A 20,029-nucleotide genomic window follows, 5' to 3' on the forward strand; every position below is an offset into this window, starting at 1 on the left:
AGGCTCCAGGGCTGCATAGCTCAGACTCTCCTCAGCTCTCACAGCCCTCATCCAGCCATCCCCTCCTGCTCTTCAGCTTTCCTCAAATGAGTTTCAGAGTCTGCAGGTTAGAGTCCTCATCAGCACAGCACAGCAGAGCATTTACCCTAGGGTCCTTCTCCCCTTTCAAAGGCTTCTCTTCACATATGATGTGCCTGGCTACACATGTCACACAACATGTGAATGTACCCACTGATTGAATAGCAGTGGTAGCAATGCCCTTCTTTGGTTTCCAGGGCTGAAAGGGTCTGGTGAGAGCCTGGAGCTGCCAGGAGATAATAGGACTGCCTTGTAATTTCTGACCATCTCTCCCTAGCTGATTCAGGTCATTAGAGTTATTTCACAACATTCTCTTAATAACCTTCAGACGCTCTCCTCCAATGCTGAAATCCTACACAAAAGGCCAAGGTTTAGGGAGATGAAGACCACGCTGATAATGAGTCCCTGATTGATTAAAAGTAAATACATTTTTATTCAGAGAAAAGGGCATTTGTTACCACAAACATTTCACCTTCAGTGCAAATAGGAGTTGCGTTTACATTTACTAAGGGATTATAGCAGCACTACAACTAATTGCTTCCCAGCAGCTATTGGCCTCAGGTTAGATGTAAGCTACTTCTGGCAATATGTGGTGTGGGTTCATGTAAAAGAGGGCTTGTATTTTCATTGTCTTGGTAGAAAACAGTGTGATGGTGAGACGTGAGTGAATGTACTATGCATAATGCAGTACAAAATAAGAGCTGATTACAAGGAGAAGACTCAAGGAGATCAAACAACATTAGTCCATCCCACCATTTTATGTTACGAGGGAGATATTAATTATTCTGTTTGTATTTCATAAATGGCCTTGAGTTGTACAATTATCACATAGGAAGGTGCACATTATTTGCTGGAGACAGATTCCAGATCCAGACCCCTTGATTACCTGCAGTCGCATGAAGTCAGTTGTATATTCCTGATGTGACCCATGCAAATTATAGTAGGCTTTTGATCAGCAGAATGTTATTTGTCCCTGAGATATTTACCAGTCCTTTGGTGTGAGATTTATGGGTTTTTTTTCCTGGAATCTCAACAGTGTCACTTCTTTGCTATTCTTATGTGAACCTCACAATTCTCTGTTTTTCCATCTTGCGATATATAATTTTTGCTAAAGTGCTGGCAAGTGATGAGATTATTTTAAAATATCTATTAGGATTCAAAGAAGGAGGTTCCTCCAGGTCCAGGCAATGAATTGCCCTGAAATTATTGAGTTATTCATAACTTTGAGCAGTTACAAATTACCGCTATTAACCGAATCCTGTAATTACAGCAAGAAGCTAGGTCTTGTAGCATAATATCTGGTGTTGATAGTTTTCAGTGCATGTCTCAGGGAGTAGAAACTCAGGCATGCAGAGGAGTGGCTATTGCACTCCTGTAAAAATATGTGATGTTTCCTAAACTGGATTTCCTCTAGATCATCACCAAATAAAACATTCACCTTGGATGAGGGCACAGTAGTGCAGGCATGGTGTCTTCTAGTTCAAGGTGCTGGAACAGGCTGCTCAGAGAGGTGGTGGATGCCCTGTCCCATGAGGTGTTCAAGGCCAGGTTGGATGGGGCCCTGGGCAAACTTGTGTAGATCCAGGCCTGGAGGTTGGTGGCTCTGCCTGTGGCAGGGGTTTGGAACTCTATGATCCTTGGGGTCCCTTCCAACCCAGACCATTATATTATTCTGTGATTCCATGAATGCTCTCACTGAAAGAGCTACTTTTCACCACGATATGAAGAAGATCCTCCTTGAAGACCTCTCAACAGAATGTTTGCTTTGATAATTGGCCAAGAAATTGCTCAACAATTCTAGATAATCATTTGAGGCAAACCCTTGAGTGACTGGCCTCAGGGACCTTATCACAGAGCAAATGGAGACCTCAGAATGTCTCCACGCAAGTGCCCAATAGCCCTGTCCTGTCATCACCAGGCAGAAATGCAACACTGCAGACCAGCCACTTCGTTCACCTAAGCAGCTAGTGCTGGCACCACTGGGTCCCCTCCTGTGCCATGTGTCTTGCTGTGTCTTGAGCATAGAAAGCACTTAAGAAATATAAGAGCACTTCAAATGGAAAAACAAACAAACATTCAAGCTTTTGGGTTTATTACTCTAATTCCTGGTGGTGGAGGTCAGCACACAAAGTATGGTTGAAATTAGCATCTGGGCATGAAATTGGTGTTCATTTTTGTGCTCCCTAGGTGCAGTAACAATGACTTCAGCCTCTGTTTGCTAGCAGCCATACTCCGTCGTTCACTCTGCCTTGAGAAAGAGGCCTTCTGAAGGGCATTTAAACATGAGATATTCCTTTACCTGTATTATCTTTCACACAGTCAGAGAGAGGCAAACAGCCCTACATCCAGTGGAAGCAGAACAAGAGAGAGTGATTTAGATTTCAAACCATGTATTTTTGACCTTTCTGTTGGAGGAATAACACTGAGCTTGTTTAAGACTAAAAGATTGATGTATGTCTTGTTCTGAAAGCAATGTTATAAAAATGGTACCTTCTTACTCAGCAGATCTGTTCCTGTTGTGTATTGAGAATCATTGCTGCTTGCACTCAAAACTAAAAAGTTTATGGGTTTTAGCCCTGCAAAACCAACCCTCTCCAGGACAAGTGAGCTTGTTCCTCTTTATTGTATTATTAATAAAACTCTGTACTCCTTATCAGCTATCAGACCAGTCAGGGCACACACTAATTCTTAACAACCGTTCCTGGATCTCTCCCTTTTTCACCTCTGGTGTTGGCATGAGTGGAATTTCTCCTTGTGGAAGAGGCCAATAATATCTGCAAAGCGATAATTTTTGCATATTTGGTCTAGCTGAGATTTCATGACCTGCAAGTGATGCACTGGAAGGAAAGAACCTTGCTTTGTCTTCAGAGCATGGATGAGTTTGCAGTGGAAAAATATGACAGCTAAATAGTGGAAATCTATGAAAAGCTAACTTCCAGTAACACAAATGGGAATTTAAGCTGAGAAGAAGTAAGCACAGAGCTCAGGATTTGGCCCTGACAAAATCTATTCACATGAAGCAGCTCTTAAAACTTTACCGAATGGACTATCAAATACAGATGTCTTAGCAGAGCTGTCTTTTGCAAGAGGGCAAACATGCAATGCAAACTCTCACCACTGAGTGTGTTTTTATTGTAAAAATAACTTGTTTGCTTAGGGATGGATTAGCCTTCCAAACAGGAAAATGCTAGACCACCATCCACTTCTGCTGGAGCTTGTAGGCAGATTGAGAGTTTCTCTGCTTTCTCCCTCACACAGAACCCTGTAAAGAAATCAGCAATGTTTGTGAGCAAATTGATGCAGAAACCAGGATCTTTCCCATGCCAACCTGGAGAAAATGGCCCACTAAAATAGGAGATGACAAGTAACAGTGCATGCCTCTACACCATTGCTGGCTGAGGTCTTTGTACACAGGGGCCTTCTTTTAACGAAAACGCACAATTTTCTCTGTAACCGCCCATTAATGACAACTGTTCCAATGCCACTATCAATATGGTCCCTTTACTGTTATTTCCCATTAGAAGGTTGTCCAGTCCATTGTCTATGGTGATCCATGTGAGTAAGGAATTACTTCTCAGCGTGGAAAAGCATACTGCCTGCTAGAGACTTCGACAGCATTTCAAGTCCTAGTATCAGGTAGATGCTGAATACAAAAGTTGTAAGAAAGGGTTAATGTGCTGAACTTTTCAGGCTCTAGGAAATCCAGGTAAAATCCTTTCTGGACTCCTGAGTTCTGAAAAGGAAGATCAGAGACCTGCTGTTATTACAGGAGTTTGCCTAGGACCATCAAGGGTGAAGCAAGGTCTGTTTCCTCACTTGCCCAACCTTGTACATAGGTGAGTTAAATAAATGAAAAACTTTTCCCTGTCATGTCATCCTCAAAACTTAATGCCCTGTCCCTCAAACACTTCTGCCCACTATGGAGAGACAGAGGGGCAAAGCTCTTAGAGGGACTGAATGGCACTGCTGCGTGTTTACACTGCTCACAGGGTGGAATTACTTAGGCTCTGCAACCTCTCAAGATACACTTACTGCAGTCTGAAGTGTGCCTTAAAGAGCACACGGGCTTCTGCAGGACCCCACCACGGCACGCCGTGAAATTCATCTGGATGTGATCCCCTCAGCTGCAAACCCACCTCCTCCCGTTTCCATTACACATTCTATTAGTCTGCCGTGCTTCCCCTTCAGCACACATCGCCGCCGCTCTTTATTTTAGCGTTATTAATTTTTGACATGAAGTCGCTCTAAACATGGTAAATACAGAAAGTAATTGGTATGTTAAACAGGGGAAGCATAATGAGTCTCATGTACAAACGCGACTCGCTCCTGCTGCAGAGCCGGACGGAAACAGAATACACAATCGCGCTGCCAATTTCAGTGGGAGCTTCTTTACCAAGTCCCCGTGGTTCACAGGCAGTGCCTCGACCTCTCCTGTACTTATGATACAACCAGACACAGTTTAATGGCTGAAATGACTTTGAAGCTTTCCCAGTGGATCCAATTTTCACCCTCTGTGAATACAAGCTCCAGCCTTTCAGCAAAGAGTTTAGTTTGGTGATAAGTTAACATGTGAGGCCAGCCTGAGAATAAATTCTGACTGTTGCCCTGATGGTCGGGCTTTCACACTGTGACTCGTGGCAATGATGTAGGGGTTTTTGGGAGAGACGCGATCTCCAGACTAATACTGGATGATGGGACGTTTTGTCAGCGAGGAGAGACATTCTCTGCAGCCGGCAAGGCTGCTGCTGGCTTGTCAGCACTGATGGCAAATCTTTGCTAGGAGGAGCAGATAGGGAAGTCATAGCCCATCTCAGCCCAGGCTCGCAGTGATAATGGGCTGATTATGAAATATAGGGTGTGAGTTTAAGGGTACACGTCCTCTAAATTTAGCTGGAAGTCAATGGGAGAGACAGATTAAAAAAGGTGAGAAGAGTTAGGAAAAAACCCCACATACCAACAACTTTTATATAATACCAACCCTGGGTTGCCTCTTTCTCTTAATTTTAGCCTTTTCAAATATTCTAGATTTCTAGTTTTGCCTTGGGAATAATACACACTGAGTACAGTTATTCCAGTTCTGATCTTATGGTTTCAAATCCTATCAATTCTGTCCAGAATCAAGGCTGAAAAATCAGATCCAAATTATCACACAATCCAGAATTACCAAGACACTTCCATGCTGCTTGAGATGCCATTTTTTCCTGCCGGCTTTATGCCTTTTCTTCTATCAGTAATTCACAAATCAAAGACAGACACACTTGGCAGGAGGATGGGACCAAGAATGGAGCTGACACACATCAGCAAAATGCCCACAGACAGCATAATCAGGAACCTGACCTGTCTGCTGCTCTACCAATGGTACTGCATAAATAATTAATTGTACCTGCCAATGTAACATATAACACCAGGTAGTGCTTTGCTTTTTGTTTTCTACGACAAGCCTTGATCTTTTTCTGTGTGAGCTGTGGTAGAAGAAGTAACTGGAAGAAAGAGAGCAGACCCTTGTTACTTGTGTAATAGCCTACCTGCTTTCTCAGGCTATTCTAGAAGAGGGGCTGTTGACAGGATGTAACATATCTCAGCAGTGCCCAGCAGAACAAAATCAGCCAAAAAAGGAGTATCTGGCTACCTTCCTCTGAGTTTGGTGCATGAAGCAAAAGAACCCACAGATACAGTTTTTGCTTGGGAAATTTAAAATTGGGCTCTGCAATGTCACATAAAATAGGTGCTGGGAAGCAAGCAGGAGCTGATAGCACAATAGATTTAATGGCAGTTTCTTTCTATTTGTTTTTATGACCCAGGTTTCAGAAGAACTCTGAAAACAGTCAGGAGACAAATTTTTCCTTTTCTTTTTAACACCTTTGTGATTTAATTTAAGAATGGCATTTCATTCTGGACAAGAGGCCCACGGTATAAGGCTGACAGCTGAGACCTGAAACACATATTCTGCAATTCAGCAAGAGCATAAATAAAAAGTTAGCACTAGTATCTTCTCTGAGGAAGCATCCAAGGTAAGTTGCAAATGCTGAAATGAAACACTGAATTCAGCTGAGGTACGAATGCACAATTTCAGGCAAGCAGCCAGCAAATGTGTGTCCCTTCTTCTTTGTTTCTCCTTCTAGGGGTTACAGTCTTATTCCTATTTCTATTTAACATATGATTTCGGAAGAAAGGTGGAAGGCTTGCCCAGTGTAACTCACACAGCTCTGTTAAAGAGACCATAAAGCTCACCAAAAAAAAAAAAAAAAAGAGGTAGAAAACCCAGCACAGTGATTTCAAGAGTAACTCCCAGAACCTGCATGAATAGCGTACCTTCATGATGCAGAAGCTGGACAATAGCATATGATCTCATAAGGGATACAGTTTCAGCCTGGGCCTGATAAAGTCAAGTCCATAAACTTGCACCTGCACTTTCCAAGTGCAGACACCTGGCTTTGCTTTCTGCAAAAGCCCGTATGGTCTCTTCCGACAGCCTTTCCTAAGTGCAAGGATTAGAATCTGTACTTGCAAATCACATCCCTGAGCTGTTCTTACTGATACCCTAACAACTGCAATCTTCTGGCTGTGCTGTCTTCAGTACTTCACTACATTTTAAATGTATTCACTTTAGAAAAGACACAGATGAGTTGTCTTTGACCACAGGCAAAGAAGAAACAAATCCTGAGTATGAATCTCTGCTCCTCACATATTTGTCAAACCTTCTCCCATGAAGCAAGGGGCAGTTACATTTATATACCATATTACTGAGCACCAGTTAGCTGACATCGCAGAAGTGTTCTCCATCTATCATTCTGAAACAGAAACCTGGATCTAGGGCCCTTCCTGGACCTTGTCTAAATGTTAGTAACAGACTAAACACCTGAAATCTAAGGAACTGTTTCTGAATTTTATGGTTAAAAGGAGAGTCTTCAAACTGGGAAGTTTGGTTCATGGGTTTATAAAGAATCAAGATCCAAAACTGAGGATTTGGGTTTGTGTTTAGATTCACTGTGAATGTGCAATGCACAACCAAGATGAACAACGGTACCAGCATTGGTAGCTCCCTTTTGTCATCCACAGCTACACAGTCTGCAGGGTGATGGGTGAAAGTTATTTGCAGAAAATACCCGTTGGTGGAGGTGCACAAACATGCCAGGTAGAACCTCTGAACTTTTCTGAAGTGGCTCAGCTCCTTTTTAGATTCATCAGAAGCAACTAAAACAAAGCCTTCAGAGCTGGCTGCACAGTACCCTCTGTGAACAGCTTGAATTGCCCGACTCATGGTAATGGTCTGCCACGGCGGCTCTAATCAAGTGCACATGTGTGTTTTCTTTTCACGAGATGACAGCTCCCAAGTGAAAGGACACTTCAGCTCTGATAAAACTTTCCTTCTATTGTCTGAGTTGTGTTTGTTTTCTGGCAAACCCCAGCGCTGCCTCTGCTTTCTGCGCAGACACACATTTCCCATGCTTGTGCGGGGAGGCCAACCAAAGTCTTTGGAGGCTTCTCAGTAGTATTGCCTGAAGCAAATACCACAGCTCAATAGCAATTTAATATTGTAATCAGGGAGCAAACTGTGCAGTTTTGGCACATTTTGATAATTATTAACTACATGTATTAGTGTTGTGATTCTAGTAACTAATATTTACAAAAGGTTCCCTGTGTGGGGAAGACCTCGCCTAGACATGAGCTATTCCTGAGTGATTGTCAGTGGGCCTTTAAGCCTGTGCTCATGTTCACTGTTTAAAGATAAAACATCAATACTTAGAAATTGTACTTCAAAAGACCTATTTCATGAATAATAAATTCTCAGGGTGTAAAACCATACCAAGCGCCAGAACGTTTTGTGAATTTATGGAGAAGTTTTCCTGTGGAAAAAAAAATCCTGGAAGATAAGATTAAAAAAGCACATCTCAAACTCCCTAACATAACATAAAGGAGATTGGATTTAAACGTTAAATCTCTCTTGCTCTTAGGATTTTTGTTTCATGCCATGACGTGTCTCTTTCTTCTGCTTTCCCATTGCTATTAGAATTAATGACCTTATGGACCCCAGTTCAGAACTCACGGGCAAGGGCAGATATAAGCGCCAGCAAAACGTTCTCTGAACTTGAAATCTGTAATTGACAAATTAAATTCCTCCATGTAGTTATTATGCCTAAGCTGACTCAGGCCTGAAGCAAAGCTGCATTTGCTCTTGTGTCTTATGCAGCCCTTGTTGGTCTATTAGTTCTTCACCTAGCAGACTGTGGTGGTAAGGAGTGAAGGTGCTTGAGCAAGCACATTAGTATCTAACACGGATGACCTGTACAGTGTGCTTGGCCAAGCTGTACAGTGTGTTTGCCATAGCATTCCTACTGAGAGTACACAACCATGCTTATTTCAGAGATCAATTCTGTGCTTTCCTAAACAGGCGGGGGACACATAAACATTCTTGATGTGGGGTCTCTTCTAGTCTGCGAGCTGGACCACATCACTGACATGCATATATGCACAAGAGGGGAAAAAAAAAGCTCTTTATTTTCTAATAGGATTGGAGTTGGGAGAAAGATCTTCTCATGCAACTTAACCTCCGTGTAGATTCTTCCCTTCAAGCTCACCCATATTTCACACGATTTTTCTGGCAGTATGCAAAGTGCCTTTTAAATTATGTATGCTTTTGGCTAGTAGGCCAGACTTGTAGCCCAAAAGACCAGACTTCCTTACAAAGAAGCCATGATTTGAATTGTTTATTATGCTGTGCAATCACATTAGATAAAGTAATGTCATAAAGATGACACAAAGCAACCACCTGTAAACAACACATTTCCATTCCTTTACCAATTGTTTAAACAAATCAGTAAGTAAAATATACCTTTAGCTTCAGGTAGTTCCTATGTCACAGCAGCTGGACATGAACATATATTTCTTAAAATTCGGACTGGTCGTCAGTGCCATATCAATGTGTAAGACTAAGATGGTTCTTCCCATGTGCTTGCAATATACTGACCAGCCAGGAGATGACTGATGGATGATGACAGGGAGTAAAAGTAACCAATGAGGCAATGTTTTACAACATGGTCAGTGGTGATCTCAAAGCACTACAACATACAAGAGAAGAAATTACAGCGGCAGGAGGACAGGCAGAAAGAGCAGCGAAGGCAAAGAAAAACAAGATTTCAAGAAAAAGGTAGGGGAGCGATGTCTGAAGTTGTTTACAGGTTAAGGAGGGCAGAGCTGGCTATGAAGAGGTCAACAAAGACTTCACCTGACTGCAAGGCACTGGAGAGAGGTTGCAGAAAGTTTTCTGTGGAGGAGAGGAAGGAAAACACTGGAGAATGATGTGCCTGATGTGTGTGGGGACAGGCTAGTAGCTGTAGTGGCAACTAGGGTCAGGTACAGAAATTTATGAAGAAAATAGTATTAGTGTAGAGATAGCATCAAAGATCTTGGTAATGTTTGCTACATAAATTTTGTCTGTGCCAAAGGTCAATGCAATCTAAAATATTTCTATTGAGAAGCAGTAAAAATGGCATGCTTTATTCTTATATTTTACAGAATATAAAAATGAAAAAATATGTTTAATGAGAAACAGCTAGTGTATGCTCTTGAGATGTGTAAACACAACACATCTAAGTCTCAATTATAAAACACAATATTCATGTGCATTTCTTCCCAATTTAAATTTTTACCTGGTTCATTCCAAGTATCTATTTTAAGATTAATAAGTCAGCCACTCTAAATTCCATTATTCTCACAAGTCACTGCTAGGGTATGTAGGCGTAACATTAGTTTTTATAATTCTGTTAATTAAAGTAATTATACCAAAGATAAGATATGGTAAGCATATTAATATTTTAAGTAAATATTTGTGCTTGTTTTCAGAATTAGTAGAAAGAGGAATTTGGCTACAGTTAGGGTTCTCCACTGGTTCTGAGTGCCGTAATAAAGAAGGGGAAAGGTAAGTGTATGCCTATCTTTAAGTACATGCTTAGCCTCTCTAACCTGCTGTGAAAGCAGCAAGTTAAGGGGACTAAGTACATACCTAAAGGTAAGCACGTGCTTGACTGCCTGCCTGATCCGAGGCTGGAGACAGCAGGATGATGACGTTTCTGTAAAGGCAGCTGGCACACTCACGACATCACTTCAGGGATAACGAATAACTTTTTCACAAGCAGCTTAACAACTGAAGGGACTAAGGATTCAGTTATGCAACAAATTGGCTTTGGCAGAAAAAAAGGCCAAAATTCTTTTTTTTTTCCTTTTAGGTCAAGACTTAATTCTAGTGAACTGATTCAAAGCATGGCAGTGGTACCATCACAACTGCAGAGATGATGAATTTTGACCTAAGAACAAATGTCCCTCTAGGGCATTTGAAGTTACTATGTCAGGTTCATGGTCAAAGCCATGGAGTTGTATCCTGTGGCCCTTCAAAATGTATCTAAATACACAAAAATCTCAGGTGCCTAATACTGGCCTGACTCTACCCGCAGGTGCCCAAGTCTGGACTTGTGATCCTAAAATTCCTAGATAATTCTGGAGGTGTTAAAGATGTTGATATTAAAATGCAGCTTATGGTGGGTTTCTAAAGTTCAGCTTCCCTGTATGGCCAGAAACACCTTTATAATCCTCGGCAGCATTTGGCTTCTGTTTCAGTCAAACCTCTTTTGACATCCACAAAGGAAGGGCTTTCTCAGTCTCTATGTGGAATGCTGCTGTAGATGCCTGTGATGAAGATTAGAGGGAAGGGGAGGAAAGGGGAAATTACCTCTACTGTCCTTTCATCTAATAGTGCAGTGACTAAAATCTCACACAGTATATGGCAGAAACTGGGTAAAGTACTGAATGGTTAGCGTAAGCTGTTGCCATTACTTCCTTCGTACATATTGTAGCTTGATATTCTATGGTGTAAATTCCACATTATACCATGCAAGGCTATATAATGAGCTAAAACCCCAATGAACAGACAAAAGAAACTGTAGCTGAGAAACCTTCAGGAGATCTTTAGAATACTGAAATGCTGAGAGTCTCTTGAAATCTTGAACAGTTGCCTCGGCAAGTCCCAAAATCTCCCTGTTTTTCCATAAATTTTGAGAAAGAAAGCCTGAAAACTCCTGCCTCACAAAAGAAATTACTTACCCCAGGCAAATAGATGACTAGAACTTTGCAAGGTGGGTTACACGCTGTTGTTAGGAAACTGAGTATATACAAAAGACAGTCTGCCTATTAATATTTATAGACTAGAACAGTTAAGCAAACAGTAAAGCTCCACAACATTTTATGATAAAATATCAAGCTTGCTACATATGCATATACCTACATAAATAGATTGTATTTTCAGCTGGGGGGAAGGGTCAGAGGTGGTGTCTCTGAACAAACAGCTCTCAGACCAGTTCTTCCCCATTTCTTTCACTACTGCTGCCTCAGGCTCTGGATTTTTTTTTGCCTGCTAAGGCCAGCTGCTTCCTCACTGGCTGGATCTTCTGCCATGGCCCAGGCTGCCTCGGGGATGGCAAGGGACCACTTCCACCGGGGCCAGCTCGGCTCTCCTGACTGTGTGCATGCGTGTCGTTTATCTGCCCGACGGGCCCAGGCAGCAAGGCAGAGCCGCCCTTCTCACTTTCTTATCTTTCCCTCTCTTCCCCAGCAACAGTGACCTGCATCACCTTGCCTGAGTGCATCAGCTTTGCTACCGCCGGGACCCGGCGCAGGCAGCTGTAATCAGGTGTTCTGCCCAGCTCCTGATGTTTCTGAGTTTATCACTGCTTACCCTCCTGGTCGTTCCCGTGACTATCAATAGCACAACACCCAGAGGCGAGGAGCTGTGTCTCCTCACGTCTAGGCTTTCATGGGGTTACGCCTGAGCAACAGTGCACAGACCAGGGCTGCTACAGCAGCATTATAGATCCCTGGGTTTAGTTGTGGCTGTGTCTAACTCTTCTAGAAGTATGCAAGGGAAGGGGGCATATGCAGAGCGCAGAAGCTTTGAAATTGCCCACTAATACTCCAAACTGCTTCGTCAAGGGAGCTGTCAGTCTAGGCGGGAGCCTTGTTGTGTTTTCAGTGGGGCTGATGTGGGGCTGCCCCATCTAGGGCTCTGCTGAGACTCCCTTTGGTACTTTCCCTTGAGCTCACCTCTCCCAAGGAACAGATTTTGGAAATGGTCTTGTTAGTAAGGAAGAACGGGGTTTATTTAGCATGAGAAGGCTCTCAGAAACATTTCACAGGTTGCGATGAACAGCCAAGACCATTGCTCACTGACACAGGATGACAGAAGATGGTGAGAGACAGACAATTTTGACAATTCTAGCAAACGTTCTGGAGTGGACTGGAAATGACTCACTGGGGCCAGCCCCAGGTCTCCTGCGATGTAAGTTAAGTTGGTAGTGGTTCAGGCAAAATGTTTGAGATCTCAGTTTGTGACATAAAAATATCTTAAGATCTCTGATCTTGACACAGAAAGCCTGTTTCCAGAATGGTCCTTTAAGTGACACAGAAACATCACGAGGCACTTTCCACCATCCTATCACCTGGTTTAAAATCCTTTTTAACAACATACCGATGCTAGACATCTTTCAGTGGAAATATTGCCAAAATTAACATGAGGAAAATTATAGTATCCTTCACAGCGCCTCGGAACAACAACAAAGGGGGTCTTTCAAATCACATTTTGCACTTACAATATCTAGATTTACACACACACAAAACTTCTTGCAGTGGATCCAGTGTGCAGTGGCATGCACTGCACAGCATGTGTAGAAATTTCCTTCAATCTAAAAATCTGGGGCTGGTGGGGATAATATTGCCTCTGATGATTTCTGAGTCTGATGTGAGGCCAGATCTGTCAGGTAATATTTTGGCTGCCTCTCCATCTCTTCTGGTGGAGGTGTTCCTCTTCCTTCGGCATGTTGGAGGATTTTCAAGGCCACCTCACCACCCAGAGGAGTATGGTGCATTTTTCTCTTCAAGATGCAGTAGGTGATAAGGCTAGGAAGATTGCCTGACATTCCCCAGTATGAAACCCTTCTTCAGTTGCCCAGAACTCAGCCAAACTTTAATATTAAAGAAAAATACCTTTTTTTTCCTTATATCAAGACAGAAAGTCAAGAGACTGCAGACTTCCTTAAAGGACATATTGGAAAAAAACCCCAACAAAACAAAACCAAACCATCCTAATCTGTGAATTTAGAATGTTTCACAGCAGTGTTCCAGTCCTGTGCCAACAGATTCTGACTCTAATTCAGGAAAGGCACTAGTTAATTTTGATTTCTCAGTGCTCTCTTTGGTTCTGTTGTCATAATTAGAAAGTCAACATTTACCCACATCTATCATGAGACCTAGGAAAACTATTAGTTGCAAACAGTTGATTTGTTGAATTTAGCTCTTTCCTGATTGTGGTTGATCAACAACCACATTTTAATTTCTATTAATTTTATACACTGTATAAATTCTTCTGCAAGTTATTCATGTGAATATATTTCAGCCCATGTATACTGCTTACAGACTGGATGGCGTATCAGTTTCTGCAAGGCATAATTCAGTATTTGGTTTGTATGTGAAGGATCATTTGAGTAGCAGTCTATTGTTTCTCGTCTCTAGGTAAACAGTCTTCAAAAATATAAAGTGATTTCAAGATGAATTCTGCAGACAGTTTGGAAGCTTTTTGGAAACAAAATTCACAGCAGTATTTATTTCACTGTCTTTTTTAATAGAAATTTATGAACAAACGTTTCTCCTGTATAAGTGTATGCAAAGAGACCTGGCAAACTCCTACTGAAAACAACAAAAGTATTCTCACTGAAACGAAAACGAATCCTATAAAGTTCACTGTTGATAAAATGGGTGAAATTATTGTCCAATTAAATGGCTGGAAGTTTCTGGTTCGTTTTTGTTTTCCTTGGATTCTTAAGACTGATCCCCAGCAAGACTGTCCTTTCCTCCCTCCTCCTGTTACTCAACCACCTGCAGGCATCTGCCTGGTCTCAGAGACATCTCAGTAATTTTTTTCTCTTCTTCCCAAATGACAGCATGGGAGAAGGTTGAGTGTTTTTTTAAAAAAAAGCCCCTCAACACTGCAATTCTATTTGAGAAATGCAAAAGAAAAAAAATCCCCAACCCACAAAAACCCCTTTAATATCCATTCCTGAAGTAGTCAAATCTCTCCCACAGTGTAACGCTAAGCACAGCCCACCAGACACATGCCGGTGCTTTTGTGAAGAGGGGATACAACTGAAGACCACCAACCCGAGGTCACTGCTGACCTCAGTCTAAACTGACACAGCTCTGCCCAGCTTGCCCGCACAGGCATCGTTGGCGGCGTGGGCTGGCTGTGGGTATTGTGTTAATCCCGAGCTGCCTTAGGATCCCTTCACTGACTACCAAGGTCTGTGAGGAAAGAATTCTTCTGCCTAAAGGGTCCTGATGATGTCCCACCATTGCCATGCGGCCGGAAGCTTGGAAATGTTATTTTGGAAGCATGTTCTTTGGAAATTTGTGTGTATATATACTTATGTATACACCCCCCCCCCCCCCCACACACACACACACACCCACACACCCACACCCAACCCCTGTAGGAGATAAGGCCGGGCCTCCGGCCTGTAACCTGGCTGGTCACTGACAGCAGCACCCGCTAGTCCCGGGGGCCACAAAACCGTGGTGCCGTTAATAAATTATGTACAGCCTGTGCCTCCCGTCTTGCCCCTCGCACCGCCATGACGGCACCATCCGCACCCACCCTGCCCCGGCTGTGCCGGCGGGGCCCGGGCTGTGCCGGCGGGGCCGGGGGCCGCGGGGCGGCCTCACGCCGGCAGCCGGGAGCCGTTGCCATGGCGACGCCGGCAGAGCCGAGCCGCGGTGTGGGAGCGCGGCCCTGCGAGCGATCGTATCGATTAAACGAGCTTTTTATTTTTATTTTTTATTATTTTTTAAGGGTTTGGGTTTTTTTTTTTTAGGGCAGAGGGCTGTGGGGAGGGCGGTCCCCTGCAAGCCACACGTGAGGAAAGCGGTGAGTGGAGCCCATACGGAGCCTGGCCATCAGGGCCCTTCACCATCACTGGGAGTGGGTGACCTGGCTTGTGCAGTTGTTCTCCAGGGTGAAGTTTTCCCTCTGCATCATACACGTACTCCCTGTGATGAGATGCCAAGGTGCACTCTCTGGCTGGTTGGCTGTGAGGAGCTCTTGGAGGCAAAGTGTTGAGGCATGGCAGTAGGGCACTCGCCAGTGGGGTGATGCTCGAGGCTCCTTTTCCAGAGCTCCTCAAGTAAGTCAGCCTGTGGCCACCTAAGTCTTCCCACAGGGATTCCATAGATGGTGGGTGAGGACCTTCCATCTGGAAGAATGGCTCCTTTTATATTCATTATCCTCAGCCTGACCTCAGCGTGAGGATGCAGTGACCTCCTTCTTAATAACAGGACACTGCTCACTCCCAACCCTTATGACCTGTGTGGGTGCTGGCATGCCTGTGCGGTCCTCTTGCCTCCCCCATCTTGGGGAAAGCGGCACGATACAGTGCGGCTGTCTGCCGGCAGATCTGTTACTAAAGGAATTCATGCATCTTGCATCTTGAAGATGCATTATTAATGCCTGGACAAATCACATCAGGTGGAGCTCAGCAAGTCCCTGGCACTGCAAAAAGGAACAAAGGCTGGTTCTACAAGGGAGAGAAGGATGAGACAAATTATAACAGCTGGGAGTTTCTTGTCAGTAAGATGGCATAAAAACAGAAATGCTAAAATTGTTTGCACATACGGCAAGTTTATATTTTTATTGGGAAGGAAATTACACATTGCACTGCAAAGAAGATACTTTAATTGCATCCTAATAAACATCACATTGTTGGGCATCTTTGAATTTCATGGCAAACTGGGCTAGCTTGCTGGCATCCGAATTACTTCCAAGCACAGTTTATTTAGTATCTGGAAAGGACTATAAAGACGGGATTTGCTAGCAGAGGGCTGCTTCTCATCTCCTTGAAGTCAATGGCAAAACTCCCATTCGCTTCAGCACCAATAGGATCAGGCCAGAGTTTGTAGCAATTTTCCAAAGAGTAGGAGGCAACACTGCCTGCAACAGCACATGGGAAGGCACAGACCCCAGCCTCCTGGGCAGAGAGCAGTAGTTCTTCATCTCTCTAACTCTTGATAAGAAGATCTAATTTGTGTAGCACAGGCTTTGATGCCAGCTAATATGTTTGTCCCCATGGTGCAAGTACTTGTCCAAGATCTGGACCTTGCTGGCTGCATTGTATTAGGAAGGGAGAAGGATGATAGGAACCCAGGATTTCTCTTGGAACACCCCTGTTTATTTACAGAGGATGCACGCAAAGTACTATTACATCAAGCCAGGAACAAGCAAGGTACTTTCCTGTTTGGAAGTGCAAGTCTTTTTTTAGTGAATACTCAGCCACAAAGAAGTATAGTTTGGTTTCACCCCACAAGAATGCACCATTGCTTATTACTCTAGTAGATGGCTTTCCCAACGTTTTCTTACTGTTTTTCACTCCCTCACACACCCACCTTCAAGCATACAAAACCCCAGCTGTTTCACTCACAGTCTTCACCCAGCAGAACTGTTGTGTATGCTCTCTGCTCCTGCCCCTTCTGCTCTTGCCTTGCCAAGCTGAGTCATGCTTTGGGCAGTGACTTGAATTGTTTCTGTTGCCACTAAATTAAGGGGCATTTAATTTTTCTTCCAGTTAGTGTCTTAAAAAAAGAAAAGTTAATTAAAAAAACCAAAAAACATTTGACTCTCACCCACCCTGTGTTTTGCGATTGCCATTTCAGCACATCAGTGCATTCTTTTTGACTTCAGACTGACTAACTGGAAGGCAGTATTTTCTTTCCTAAGAGCCTCTAAGGGCACAGTGGCAATTTGTGTTTAGCTGACAAAAAAGCCCCAAACACTTCCAGACATCTTCTAGTGACTTGCTATTTTTTCTTCACCAACATATGACACTATAGGATTTATATCAAAGCTATTTATCTAAATTTAAAAAAAAAAAGTGATCAAAGTGCTTAAAAAGAACCTGAAGTCATTCTTTTGTCACTAAAACAGTAAGAAATGCATTTCCACTAAGTCACTGAAAACAGATCTAGCCTTTGGTATAAAGTGGAGAGAGAAGAGCATTTGTTAGGGATGCACATGAGATGGTTGGAGATTATTGAGATCTCTCTAGCCATCTCTACAGTGATAATCACTCCCTCAGAACAAGAGATAAAGCCCTCCAAGAAATAGGACCCAGGGAGAAGAGGGAGAAAAGAGAAAGGACAAATCAGGCAGTTTTCAGTGTAGCAAAAAGTAAAAAAATGGTGTTTCTCTAATTCTTTAATGTTTTGGCAAGCTGATCGTGGTAACCTTGTTTGGCCAGAACCAGGCGTGTGAGTGAAGACAGTGACAGGGGAGCATTGGTGTAAGAATGATGTACAGGCAAGCACACACTGAGGGCATTGTGGGGTTACAGATTACCTACACTCAGGCAGGAGATGGATCTGTGGTTAGTGAGAACATGTGCTGACAGGCAACCAGAAATGTAATGTTAGTATATAAAAAGGAAAGGACTCAAGAATAACACTTCAAATATTTAAGGTGCCATGTAAGGGGTGAGGCATCATGGCCTACAGCATCGTGTTCAGGATGGATCAAGCACTACTCACAAAAGTTAGTTACTGGGAGACAGAAGAAATCATGTTCAGCACATCAAAGAGGACTGGAAGCATAGGGAGGCTTTGTGCAAAGAGAACCTGCAAAGATGAAGCCACTGGGACACAGGGGGAAATGGCCAGCCCCTTCTCAGTGGTCTGTGGGGACAGGACAAGGGACAATGGCTGAAAGTTGGAGCACAGGAAGTTCTGCACCAATATGCACAAGGACTCCTTCACGGTGAGGATGACAGAGCCCTGGGACAGGCTGCCCAGGGGGTTTGTGGAGTCTCCTTCTCTGGAGATATAAAAGACCTGTCTGGACACCTACCTGTGTGACCTGTCCTAGGGAATCTGCTTTGGCAGGGGGGTTGGACCCGATGATCTCTGGAGATCCCTTCCAACCCCTATGATTCTGTGATTCTGTGATTTAGATATGGTATCTCTTGAGTAAGGAGTCTTTAGTCAAACTTCCTTGGCACTGAAGAATGGCAGGGCACTTAAGGTGGTTAAAAGCATCTAAAGAAGCCTAAGAAGCCTTCACCTGAGAACTGTGCACACAGACGTGGCATTAGCTCCTGGACTTGAGACCCAGGTAGAGCTAAAGCACTCATGAATACCTCTTTCCTTCAAACTCTTGTTTGATTAGACCCAAAGTGCATCTTCTGCTACTTGCCTAAATTCTGAAAAGAGGATTTTATTTTATTAAATTTCAGACTAATGATTTCTAGCACATTAAAAAGGGGCATTTTTCCAAAGCTGCTTCTGTGTAATCTGTCTGTTAAATAAGAATCTTCCTGGCATCCTGAAGGAAATGACATTCTATTTAAACATGTTACCTGCTGATCTACTAGAGAAGCAGGCCAGCAGGTTTTTTTTTTTTTGTTTGGTTTATGTATGCATGTGTGTGTGGTTGTTTCGTGGCTCCTGGGTAATGTTATCCATATTTTTCTGTTTGGAGAATCACTTTTCCCTACGCACTCACCAACCAACATGAAACCACCTAATTATATTTTCATAATCATGATTAAAAACCATCTAAATTATCCTGCTTGATGTACTCAAAGAGTTTGTTGATTGCTTTTTGATGTGTATTAGAGCTTTTTGCAGAGCCACATCAAATGGTTTGCTCCACAATGAAATAAAAAAAATCTTGTAATATACATATGCACATCTTAAAAAAAACATATATAATTTATATTCTGCTAATTAAGCTACATCAAAACCAAGTCTATCACCATGAAATAATTGTGTAAAAGCTACTCACCTATTACAAGAACATTAATTTCCACTTTACTTTTTTTTTCAAAATATCGATTTTATCTTATACAAGGCAATTCAGCATTTCAAAGCCTCAGAGTCTCAAAGTGTTTTTCCACATCCATAGAGACCTTAAATCTTGAATACAAAATCAAGTTTTAGAATAGAAGACTCAAGTAAATAATATTTTCATGTAGAATATGCTCCTTCTGCATAATGGATCACAAACATTTTAATTTCTTCCTCTGTGTTGTTTTCACATCTTAAATATGCCACACCAAACCCTGACAAAAGTTCTGTCCACTGCAGCAAAGGGGTTGATAAGGAGAAGGGAGCTTGCAGAATCTTCCCCTGATCGCGGGTTTGAGACTGATCTGTGATCTGTTTTAGAGAGACCACTGCAATATACAGATGTAGGTTTGGTGCTGGTCTCGTTAATCCTGAAGACTGTGTTGGGAGAAAATGATGCAGATGGTCAGGATTCAGTGGAGGGTGAGATTTCATAAAGGCATTAGGTCGGTTCATGGGCAAGGTGGACTTAAGCTTTGCTTCATGGCTGTCCAGCACCAGTCTTAAAGTCAGCACTCAATAAAAATAAAATACCCTAGAAAAACAATTAAATAATTCAAACTGTGCCTCCTTGATATCAAATCTGTTGTCATATCAAATATTCATGCAAAATAAATCTGTAGGTGAGTCTGTGTGAATGGAGTGCAAGCGCAAATGTTGATGCTTAGCTACAACTTGACAGCCAGCACTCTACAGCATGAGCACAGAGGTTGATCACATGTGCAGAAGTGTCCTCCTCCCTAGTTGCCTTCCTTAGCTGTGTCCATGTGTGCGTGTGTGTGGAGGCTGTCTCTCCTCTCCAGGAAACCTGTAACATGCTGCCACTTAATCTGTGGTATCAATGACAGCTATGGGGTATTCAAGTAAAGCACCGTTCATCCATGTTTTTTCGTTTGACTTTCAGTAAATGTTTAATGACCCTTTTCAATTACTGGACCAAACAATATTTGACAAGAATGCACCTTGTCTAATACTAGCACTTAGACAGGAGTGCATTTTTTAGATAGCACTTAGCATCCACAAT

This window comes from Gallinula chloropus, assembly GCF_964237585.1.
Source record: "Gallinula chloropus genome assembly, chromosome: 2".
Taxonomy (NCBI): Eukaryota; Metazoa; Chordata; class Aves; order Gruiformes; family Rallidae; genus Gallinula; species Gallinula chloropus.